Raw genomic sequence first — 12945 nt, forward strand, 5'->3', positions numbered from 1 at the left:
AATTTGAGTACACAATTGCCTTACATATAGGCATGGTGGCAGCCACTTACATAACAATGATTTGGAGGATGTTGTGTTAGTCAGCTCTTGCTCTGATAATGCTTTAGAACTAATCGACCCAAAACTCAGTTACATAAAGAAGAATTTATTTCTCTTGGACCTATTGGCTAGCTGCAGTGGCTCTCTTTTAGACCTCTAGATGGCTGGTTTTGCTCTGTGTTTTGGGTCAGTTTGAGGTCTGTAACACACATCTTCCTCTGGAGCCCAACTGTGAGGCCACAGCTCCCAGGCCCTGTCTTCTCACAAAGTTCACTGAAACATAAGAGGTGAGCCCAACTGCACAAGCCCATTTAAGGCCTCTGCTGCTCATTGAAGGCCATCATGTCTGCTCACACTTCATTGGCCAAAACATGTCACAGATCTAAGCTGTATTTAGAATATGTGTATTTGTTTAAAGTTGGGTGCCCTCACAGAAGAATATTGCATTTTGGACAGTGTTACCTTAGCATTTTCATTGGCATTTGCAAACGTGATAAACGCCGTGTGCACTTTTTCACCTTTGAGAACTTTTTGAAATTGTGGGACCATTTCTATTGGAAAAGAGGAAGGTACACTTTAGAACTCAACTCTAGTTATGGCATTGTTGGGAGAAGAATTAATGAGATAAGGTCAATACAAGTGAAAGATTTGGGATCACATATTCATCATTAACATTAGCATTCTACAGAACATTCCTAGAGAATTGTGATGCTTGCTTTATGTGCTTTCTATCATAAATCATTAGAATTTGACCAAGACACTTCAGTGAAACATACATCATACAGCACATCGCATTTTAGTTTTTCCTACCACTCCACAACTTATCATCAATACTTCACCATAACTCAGAAACAGAAACAGAAACTGAGTGAGTTCATTGTTAGCAGACGGGCTTCACAAGCAATACTAGTGGAAGTTCTTCAAATGATAGCAGACAGTAACTCAAGCCATACAAACAAAACAAAGAATGCTGACTAGAGCAGTTGTGTAGGGAATTATAAAAGATACTGTAATTTCAAATTTCTTCTCCTTTCTTCTCTTAACTAATTTAAAAAGTAAGTGCCTAAACAATATGACTATATTTGGACTGTTCTCTATATAACATAAAGAAATATCATATATTTGATGATATGGCACAACGAAGGCAGTGAGAACACAGCTGTGTTAGAATAAAAATGACAGTAGATCATAAGCTGATTCCGCAGGAAGAAAGGAAGAGAACCAGAAATGGTAAATAGATTAACCCGACAAACTCAAAAATATTTATTTGCTCAACTTTCTTCTCTAAGCTCCTTGAAAAAATAAGCTTGTGAGAAGTAATAATTATAATAATATGTTGTTAAGTATGTAACATATATAAATGTAATAAAAACAAAAAAGAGGGGAAGGCATACAGCTCTATAAAAGTACAGTTTCTGTTTCTATCTGGAATGAACCTAGTAAAAATCTGAAGAGATTCTGAGATGTATTTCATAAGCCCTAGTGCAGCCATTACTCAAACAATGTGGTTAAAAATCATTAAAGGAATTACATGTTACAGTAGAAAATATCTACTTACTATAAAAGGAAAATGGAGGAACAAGAACAATAACAAAAAAACAAAAACATGAGACATGTAGAAAACCAAAGGTAAAATGATAGACATAAATAAATCCTACCATATCAATAATAAAAACTAAATGTAAATGAATTAAACAGTACAATCAAAAGGCAGATATTGTCGAACTGGGTATTAAAAAAGGTTTTCTATAGGAGACACTGCTTGGATTCAAAAGTCTAATGTGTACAAAGTAAAAGGATGAAAAAATACACATCATGCAAATAGCAACCATAAGCATTGTTGAAGTGGCTATACTAATACCAGAAAAAATAGACTTTAAAACAAACAAAAAAGTTACTAGATATGAAAAGGGACATTTTATGATAAAGAAAGGAGAGATACAAAAATCTTTAACATATTTGCCCTGAATAGGGTAAAACCAAAATACATGAAGAAGAAAATACCAAAATCCATGAAGAATTGAAGGAAGAAATAGATAATTGCACAACATTAGGTAGAGGCTTCAGTACTCCACAGTCAATAATGGATAGAACAGTTAGGCAGAAGATCAACAATGATATAGAAAACTTGGACAAGACTATGAATTAACAAGACCTAATAAATGTTTACAGAACACTCAACCAAACAGTAAAATACTCATCCTGCTCAACTACATGTGAAACGTTTTCCAGCATAGATGACATGCTAGGCTGTAAGAGAAGAGATTGAAACCCATATACATTGCTGGTGGGAATGTAAAATGGTGCGGCCATTTTACAAAACAGCTTGAGAGTTCCTGCAAGTGTTAAACATAGAGTTACCCTATGACCCAGCAGTTCCACTACTAAATATATACCTAAGAGAAATAAAAACTTATGTCTGCACAAAAGCTTGTACGTGAATGTTCATAGAAATATATTTCTAACAACAAAAGGTGGAAATAATTCAAATGACAACCGGATAAATGAATAACCAAAATGTGGAATATCCATACAATAGAATAGCATTCAGCTATAGAAAGGAATGATCTACTGATCCATGTTACAACATGGATGAACCATGAAAGCATTATGTAAAGTAAAAGCAGCCACTCACAAAAGATCACATATTGTACGGTCCCATTTATATGAAATGCCCAGAATAGCAAATCTGTAGAGACAGGAAGTAGATGAGTGGTTGCCTAGGGCTGAGTGGTTTGAGGAGATTGAAAAAAAGCTTGTTAATGTGTAATGGGTTTTTTGTGGGGGGACAGAAATCTAAAATTGGATTGTTGTGATGCTTACACAAGTCTTTTAGTGGTTACACTGAGAACCACTGAATTGTATACATTAAAGTGTTGAAATTATGGTATGTAAATTCCATCCCAATAAAGCTATTAAAATTATAATAATTTTATATTTATAAATTTGAAAATTCATTGAAAATTCTTTTAAAATGCAAGCTAACAAGACTAACCCAAGAAAGAAAAAATATCTCAAAAACCTATATCTACTGCAAAAGTTGTTTGTATAATTAAGTACCTTTACAGAAAATGATTTCCAGGGATAAATGGCTTTCCAAGTAAATTGTTCCAAATATTTAGGGAAGAAATATTGGTAATCTTACATAAAAATCTTCCAGGAGACAGAAAAGTATATATTGCTCAAAATATTTATAAGGCCCACATAAGCTTCAGATCAAAACTAAAAAGAATATTACAAGAGTAGAATCACAGGCCAGTTTCTCTTTTGAACATGCATGCAAAATGTGTAAACGGAAGCACAAACCGTATCTATGGTATGTAAAACAATCATATATAACAATCAAAGTAGCTTTATTCTAGTAATGCAAGGTTGGTTTAATGTTCAAACATGAAACTGATCCCAGGAATGAATTAGAGTGGGATAACAGTCATTTAAAACAGAAGTCTTGGGACTTCCCTGGTGGTCCAGTGGTTAGAACTTGGCGCTTTCACTGCTGGGGCCCTGGGGTCCAATTCCCGGTCAGGGAACTAAGATCCTGCAAGCCATGAGGCAGGGCCCCCCCGCCCAAAAAAAAGGAAAAAAAGAAGACTTAAGCAGGAGAAGCACAAGATCGAATAAACATAAAAGATAACAGCTTAGGAAAAGTAGGTGAAGATTATGGAATATTCTAAAATTTTAAAACAAAAAGAAGCATTTAAAGATTCAAGAGGATGTGACAAATATTGTACATAGGCAAAAAATAAAATAAAATAAAATATACGGATGATGGGAGCCCAAAAATCCAGATGCCCATGTCCTGTCTCTGAAGATTCTCATTCAATGGGTTATGGATTTCCTCTATGTTTAAAAACCTACAGGTGTTATAAAGCAGAAACTAACACACCATTGTAAAGCAATTATACTCCAATAAATATGTTAAAACACAACCAAACAAACCTACAGGTGATTCTGATATGATTCACAGACAATGTAAAGCTTCTGCTTTACAGGAAATAATACCAGATTATTTTGTTATTTTATAGTTACATTAACAAGTTGTACTACTGTCCGGTAACTCTGATGTCAAAATGCACTCCCCACTAGGGATATAAAAGGAACTAATAGTCTGTACGGCTACTTGGTGGCAGCATGCATGTATTGCCAGGGCAATTATTGTAGGAATCCAAATGAGTGGAACATTTTAGAATTGGAAGACTACATACAGATCATCTAGTCAAGCTTCCAACTATTATAGTTGTGAAAACTAAGGCCCATATAAAAGAAATGATTTATCTCCAAAGAGCGTTAGTGAAAGAGTATGAAATTAAAAATATCTCTGAACTTTTAATTTAGTGCTGTTTTTATTAATCTCATGTATTAGCTTAAACTTCAGTGTGACAGATTTGGGATTGAATTCTTGCTCAGCTTTACTGATTGCGTGCCTTTTAGTAAGTTACTAAAACCCTTTTTTTTTTTTTTAAAGTAGATTTATTTATTTATTTTTGGCTGCGTTGGCTCTTCCTTGCCATGCGCGGGCTTTCTCTAGTTGCGGTGAGCGGGTGCTACTCTTTGTTACGGTGCGTGGGCTTCTCATTGTGGTGGCTTCCCTTTGTTGCTGAGCGCGGGGTCTAGGTGTGTGGTCTTCAGTAGTTGTGGTTCACGGGCTCTAGAGTGCAGGCTCAGTAGTTGTGGCGCATGATCTTAGTTGCTCCGTGGCATGTGGGAGCTTCCCGGACCAGGGCTCAAACCCGCGTCCCCTGCACTGGCAGGCAGATTCTTAACCCCTGCGCCACCAGGGAAGCCCTACGAAAACACTTTTAACTTCGCTTTTCACATATGTAAAATGGTGAGCCTTGGCTGATACAGAATATGAGATAACCTAGCACTGTTCTTAACACATACACGTAATTAACATTTTTTGGCTCTCATCCCTCTTAAACAACCTCTATCCTCTTGACAATGAAGGTGTGTTTCAGCTAGCAAAGCACCCTAGAGCTGAACACATTCTGGCAACAGATATAGGATTCTTTTTCTTACTGGTGGTTCTTTATACCTGATATTTGAACTGCACTGAAACATGAACATCTCTTGTTTATACTGTATTAATGGATTTGATAGATGATTTTTAAAAAGTAATATGCAGGAAAAGAAAAGTAATATGCAGGAATTGAGCTGCCTTACTCTCAAGAAATACAATTCGATAGTGGTGGCTAAAACGATAAACAGTGTTTGCACAGGGAGTCCATATTGGATGTGAACTACCTGTACTCCCATTCGTCTATTAAGAATAAATAGAATCCTTTCAAAATCTGTTTTAAAGCGCAGTTATTTCCTTCTGACTCATTTAAGTTACCTGCAAGAAAAAGACAATCTCCTGAATCCTTGCTTAAAAGGCTTTTAATATAAAGCAGATAATTTTTTGCAACATTTCCCAAACTTTTCATTATCAAATTGGCTGAGGTTTCTCAACAATTATCATTTCACAACAATATCTCCATTTTCACCTTTTTAAAGAATTGCCCCGTAGATGTGCCCTTAAAACAGAGCTTCACTCTCAACATATTTTAAGTTTTGTATTCAAACAGTATGAAGAAAACAGGATCAGGGAATTCAGCCATAAAAGTGAATGGATTACTGATACATGCTACATCATGGATGCAACTAAGTGAAAGAAGTCAGGCGCGAAAGGCTCTATATTGTATGGTTCCATTTATATGAAATGTCCAGCAGTGCCAAATCCATACACATGGAAAATATTATACATTAGTTGTTGCCAGGGGTTTGGAAGAGAGGGAAATAGGGAATGACTCCTCAAAATGGGTGTATATTTCCTCTTGGGGTGATGAAAATGTTTTGTAGTTGGACAGTGGTGATAGTTGCACAACATTGTGACAGTAGTAAATTCCACTGAATGGTACAGTGAATTGTAAAATGATCAAAATGGTGGATTTTGTGTTATGTTCATTTTACTACAATAAAAAGGAGAAAGAATTAGGGAAAGACTTAGAGTATGGGAAACTAAGGTGAACTGGTCAAGAAAAAGACAGCTCTACTGTTCAGTGTTCTCTCAGCTCTCCCAGTGCATTGATCCTCAGCAAAAAGTAGCCTGAACTTGTCGATGATAGTCATTCAACACAGTCCAGGGAAAAGTAAATAAAATAAAACCCAACTGTTCTTCTTTAGCACATCTATGAAAGGTTAACTTGCTGCTCAGCCACGTGGACATTCATGAAGACGTTTCACTTTAGGTGTCCTCTACTTCAGTACTTTACTCACAGCTCATTCACACATGTAGGCAACAGCATTCCTTAATTGGATGGAATCTGCAGTGCTGGTTGTGATGGGTCTCATGAAAAGAAAACGGAAGGAGGAAAAAGCCTCCACATTGACTTGGTGGCCTTGACGAAATGGATGCAGAAGACAGCTTGAGTGTCAAACTGGAAACTGTTATTTTCCTTTTCCTTTTCTTTTAATCTTTCCTATCAGGTCTCCTGCCCACTTCCCACCCCCTTCTCTCAAACAGGAAAGACACTAATTAGCTGCTTTTTTGTGTTTTTGGTAAAACACCTATTGTTTTGCGTTTCTTGTTGTTCGGTGAACATTATTGTTTTTACTGCCAAATGAGCTTCAGTGGTTGATGTAGGGGGTCTCTTGGGAACTTAACTTTTTCCAGTTTAAGTGGAAAAGCTTTTTTGTTTGAATTGGCTTTTACTGGGTGCTTCAAGGTTTGCTCTTGGCTGTTTGAAGGGGGACTGAATAGCACTGTGTTTCCTTTGAGGTTCCAATGAATAAAGGATCCTATGTCCTGGGCACTTTTTGTTGATTTTGCTGTGTGTCCTATCTAATAGCCAGATGCAGATTCCAGGAAAATGACATATAAATGAATATAAGTAATCTAATATTTTTACAATTTGCTTTGGCCATACTCCTGCTCTTATTCTACTTGTAGCAGATGGCTTTAAAGAGCATTAGCTATGTATATATTAAAAATAATATAAATATACCAATATTAAATATTATATTGATGTATAAATGTAATATACTAATATTTATATTAATGTATAACAATTATGTATATTAATATATATTTTTGCCTAGCATATATTTTATACAACATACATGAGTAATGAAATGTATTTATATGGTTAATATGTTCGTAATATTAATATGATATATCCTGTAATATTGATTATAAAACAATTATATCATAATATATAAATATATAATTATTATCTGATATACTACACTATAGTTAATATATTCTATATAACACAATATATAATGTATTAGTATAAGATAATTGTATTATATAATATAAATATAATACATATATAAAACTATATATCTTTTAGTTATACATTACAGATACAAGTATGTATAGCTATTTATAATTTTATTTACATAGGAATCTGGTCATCATAACAATTGATGTAAAACTATGCAATATTTTCAATCAAATGGGCCTTAACCTCACTGCCTACACACGACTACTTTTAAAATCTTGAACCCTGTCTAACTCATGCTTCCATATCTCTCAACCTGCTTTTCTACACATGCACGTAGACACACATTTATACACGATATATATGTATACTACCACTTTTCAGTTCAATGTATATAAAATGTATAATGATATTCCTGTGTATGTATACAAATATAAATCAAAAATATGTGTATAGGTATGTATTTCATATGTTTATATAAATATATCATACAAATAATGTATGTGTATATAAATACATGACTGTATACATACATACACAGAAATATACTTATTTAAACAAAAGGGACCTAAATAAACATAGTTCTCTAAGAATAAAAATGTATGTCTCACTGTTTCAATAACAGTTTATAGTTTTCTACTGTATGTGCTTCTACAATTGTTATAAACAATTTCCATTTTTGTTGAATGTTTTAATATTTTGCCTTTTTTTTTTTTTATGGTACGCGGGCCTCTCACTGTTGTGGCCTCTCCCATTGCGGAGCACAGGCTCCAGACGTGCAGGCTCAGCGGCCATGGCTCACGGGCCCAGCCGCTCCGCAGCATGTGGGATCTTCCTGGACCGGGGCACAAACCCGTGTCCCCTGCATCGGCAGGTGGACTCTCAACCACTGCGCCACCAGGTAAGCCCAGTTTTTTGCCATTATTAATGAAGTTCTGAAGAATACTGTGTGCAAGATTACTTGAAAAACTCTCCTAAAAGAAAAGGGTTAGGTATGCTAGGTTAAATGTACACAACTTATTTTTAAGCGCGTGGTTGATTTTGGAAGTGTGCCGTCAAAATTTCCAGGACCCATGAAGGAAGGGTGGTACATGTGTGAGAGTGATAGCTCTATTAAGAGTGGATTGAAGATCTTGATAGCTTAGAACAGAAGCTGGAAATCCTGTTTTTATGGAGCCAAATGGCAAATATTTTAGGCTTTGTAGACCAAAGAGGCAAAATTGAGGATATTATTTAGGTACTTAGGTAACCATTTAAAATGTTACCAGTTAAAACGTGAAAATTATTCATAGCTCATAGGCCATAAAAAATAGGCAGCTGTCTGGATTTGGAATACAGGACGTAGTTGAATGACACACCTGGTATAGAGACTTGTTTTTAAATGGCCATGACCACATGGGAGGCAGGAGGTAAGACTCCATCCCTACTAGATGGGAAGTTAGAACTAAACCTACCTATCCCTGGCTTCACCTTTAATGAAAGTGTGTGCCAGGAGAAAAAAATATCTGCTGGCAAAGGGAGACTAAGAGCAAATTCTCTTGGCCTCTGCTCTGGGTAGGAAACAGGTAGGAAATCTTGAGAATTCTGAACCGAAGATCTGTGTTCACAGTGTTTGGGTTGCAAATTTATTTGCGGTCTTGCAAACAGAAGCTAAGAAATTAACTTAAAATGCTCCCAAATCGGTGGTATTCCAAACACAAAACTAAACCCTTTCTGGAGAGGTAGACCTTCAACACAGGCCTATAGCGTTCCCACAGATAAAGTTTAGCTAAATGTGAGCTCATGATCTAAATTTACACAATAATGAAGAAATCAGCTACAAGTGGAGAGAATCAGCAAAAACAAGTCAATACCAGAATTAAATTCCCAAGGCCATCCATCAGATGTTGGAATAATCAGGTGCCAGGCAGAAAATATACATAAAACTAGAACTGAAACAAGGAGCAAGGATGTTTTAAAAGACTGGGTAGGACCTTTAAAACATTTTTAAAGTACATGTCATTGATAAAGCTAAAAACTCGACGGTCGTGTAATACAGCAGATTAATCGTGGAGAAGAGTTGAAATTATGCTGTTTTTTAAAATATGGCAGATCAGATTTCCTGCCTAGTTACATAAGTTGATTTATCTTAAGAAAATACACAGTATTTTAAAGACTTATTGGCTGTAAAATAAGTTAAGGGTATTTCAAAGGGCTTCTCTGCAAAGAAAAGTGAGAAGTAGCAAAACACAGAAAGTCGAGGGGAAAAAATGTCAGTATATACATTGCTATAGGGTGAACTAAACCTTAGGCCAGCAACTATGAGGAAGAGCTGACCCTTAGATAAGTACAACTAAGCTGGAATCTTCAAAAAGTTCAACTATTTATAACTAAAAAGATTTATTAAAATTAATAACCAAGTGTTTTAATTGACATCAGAAGAGTAAAACAATAAAGCCCTGAGAACATAGAAAAAATAGACAATAAAGATATGAGCAGAACTTAATAAAACAGAAAAAAGTATAAAATTGAGGTGATTTAGTAAGTCAAAAGAATATTCTTTGAAAAGATTTAGAAAAACACAATTTGATTAAGCAAAACAAAAACGTAAGTAAATACTGTACAGAAAGAATCAGGACAGTGTTATAGCAGAGAGTACAAACAGAGAATATATGAAATGCCAGTAAATTTGAACATTTCTGTAAAGTGGACAATTTCCTAGCTCCTAAAGTTTACCAAAACTGACACAAGAGGAAATTTGTAGCTGGAGTTCTTGCACCAGTAAAGGAATTAAGTCAATAGTTTACAAGCTTTCACCAAGAAAATACCAGACCCGGCCAGATCATTTGGGAGGTGAATTCTATCCAACTTCTGTTAAACAGATAACATCAATATTAACAAAGAAAAACTTCTAGGGAGTAGCAAAGGAAGAATGCTCCTTTATTCATCTTATGAAGTCTATGTAATCCTAATAATGAAAATAGATTAGGACTGTAAGGAAAAAGAAAATTACAGGTCAAATTTACTTGTAAATATAAAAGCAAAAATTTTAAACTATGCTATTAGCTACCCAAGTTCACTAGAGTAAGAAAAAGCATGAGCAAGTTAGGTCATCCAATGAATGAAAAGGTAGTTTAATGTCAAGAATATATATCAATAGATTGAAATCACCACATTTTATTTCTTTCATGTGTCTCTTTAAAAAACTGGTAAGTACTTATATTGATCTCTCTTGTACTAGGCACTGTGCTAAGTCACTTACATATTTACTCCTTTAAACCTTCTATCATCCCTGGGGGAAAGTTCTATTTTGCTTCCATTTCTTAGCTAAGACTCTAACCCCCAGGAAAGTAAAGCAGCATTTGTAAGTTTTTGTGGATGGTCAGTGACGGGACCAGTACAGGAACATCCAAAGTCTGTGCTTGGAAGCAGTGCCCCATGTTGACACTCACATTACAGATGAAAGGAAAGGAACCATGCACTTACCATATAGATTAAATCTCACATTACAGGTTAAAGGAAAGGAACCATGCACTTACATTATAGATTAATACCCACATAGCAGATTAAAGGAAAAAGAAACATGTGCTTCTCTCAAAAGTTGTAAAGAAGGCATATCCATTTCTAAATATATTTCCCAATTTCTTTTGCTTGTTTTCTGACCTTTGTAGTGCATTTTGCCATGAGGAAAATTTTAATTCTTATATAATTAAATGTATCCTTTTTTCTTTGTATCTTAGAAAGGTATTCCTCATGAATAATTTATTTCACGTCTCCCACGTTTCTGATACTTTTACACTTTCATTATTTTTTCACTTTTAACTAGTTGCTGTATCTAGAATTTAGTAATGATAGCCATATTTTCCCACTTTTGTTGAATAATTTTTGCTACTGATCCAAAACATGAATTTTATTTTAATCTCAATTCCCTTATGCTCTCGCATCTAATTTTAAGATGCTTCCTATTCCATTGTTTTGTCTATCTAAAACGAAATGCTCCCTAAAAAATAATGTAATTATAATATAATAAATATAATTAGTAAACATAATACAATATATAATAAATAACATAATATAAAATAACAAAATATAATTTACCATATAACAAGGTCAAAGGAGAGCAAAAGTATACAATCACTTGAAATATCCTCCAAAAGATATTTTATAAAATTCAATATTCATTTGTAATTTAAAAGAAAGGGTAAAATAGGGATTGATGAATGCTTCCAAAATAAGAAGAAATTATATGTCTAAAAGAGAAAGAGGTAAGTGATAGACTTTAGTAACACGGGCAATAAATGCAGGACAAGATGAGGATGCCTGATGTAATGTTAAAGAAAAAGTATTATGTAACATTGTTTTTGCAGCACTGATGAATTCACTGAAAAGAGAATCTCATAGAAAAGAGTATCTCGTTCTTCTTAATGTATGTACACTCGTCCATTGCGTGAACATAACAGCTTATTTAACCAATATGTTACTGATCTGCATGGGAATTTCTAGGTTTTCATGGAATTTTATTATGCACAGTTGTTTCAAACACTAGGACTTCCTCTTATGTTTATATCTTTTGAAAGAAACAATATCTCCACAGATGATTTATCTGTGCTGGCTGCTAGCTGACTTTGGGTACTTCTCAGTTCTTCCCTTTACCTTCCTAGTCAATATGAAAACGGAAGGCAAGAAGGTCTCCTGTTTAGAGACTGTAAAGATAGGTCTTGGTGATAAAGTCTTGGTGGTAAAGGCTAAAAGTATTAACCCAGAACAAATGTTTTTCCAGCTGTAACTGTGTGTGATTCCCTTGGCTTGATTCCGTAGACGATGTAACACAAGACTGTAGAATCTGCCCTCAAGGTGCTTCCAGTAGGATGAGCTAAGTCAAGTAAGGTGGCATATCTAATTCAAGACAAAATATCACGTCTCCTTTTCTCTCCTGGCAAAACTTGGTGGAGTGAATGTAGAAGTCACTGTATGCTTTAAATTAAAGCAACACAATAAATCGTGTATTGGAAGGTGATTATTCTGGTCTCTTTGTGGAGACGAATTGGAAATTGTCTAGAAGAAGGAAAATTAGGTTAACCAAAGTTAAACTCATAAATAATTGAGCATTAATTAAATATCTGTGGTCTGTGTTTCTCTTTGATCATAATTTCTCCCAGTTTATAGACCTCTCTGATACCTGATTAATCCTTGTCAAAGATGCAGTTCACAATGATTATTACTGTGTATTAGGTTTTGCCTGGGCCCTGAAGGAACTATCCTAAGTTACCTGCTATGATTGTCACTTGATTTCCTCACAGAGAACAATCAGAACTTCTTGTCTTAAGTGACTTGGAATGTGAAACTAGTTAGTCTCTTAGATACTGTTAGAGGACCCTACAGAGCCCATTGGTGAAAGTATGGAAAACATTGGGCTTCTTAAAATTGATTCTTGTAGTGCTTCTGGAAAGATCACTGAACCAAAAGGATAACAGTGTTTCTGGTTCTGTTGTTAGTGTTCTCCATGGAAAGATTGCTGAAGCTTCTGCGCTCAATTTCCTTCCCCATGTGTGAATGTCACTGAAAATATCCAACTCCATTCTATCCCCATATAACTTCAGAAACTAAGCAAAATGAAGACTCAAAATTCATTTCAAATAATGAAATGAATATATAACGTAGAATGGAACTGGGAAAATACCTGGTTTAAATTCTGGAAAGTACCAACTATACAATTCTGGAT

At 34.9% G+C, this 12945-nt stretch overlaps 1 pseudogene; it reads left to right on the plus strand.

Moving 5' to 3' along the window:
• Positions 1-12945, plus strand: part of LOC117309426 (UDP-N-acetylglucosamine--peptide N-acetylglucosaminyltransferase 110 kDa subunit-like) — a 55924-nt pseudogene that overhangs the window by 4246 nt on the left and 38733 nt on the right.

This window comes from Tursiops truncatus, chromosome 1 (genome assembly GCF_011762595.2).
Source record: "Tursiops truncatus isolate mTurTru1 chromosome 1, mTurTru1.mat.Y, whole genome shotgun sequence".
NCBI classification, from domain to species: domain Eukaryota; kingdom Metazoa; phylum Chordata; class Mammalia; order Artiodactyla; family Delphinidae; genus Tursiops; species Tursiops truncatus.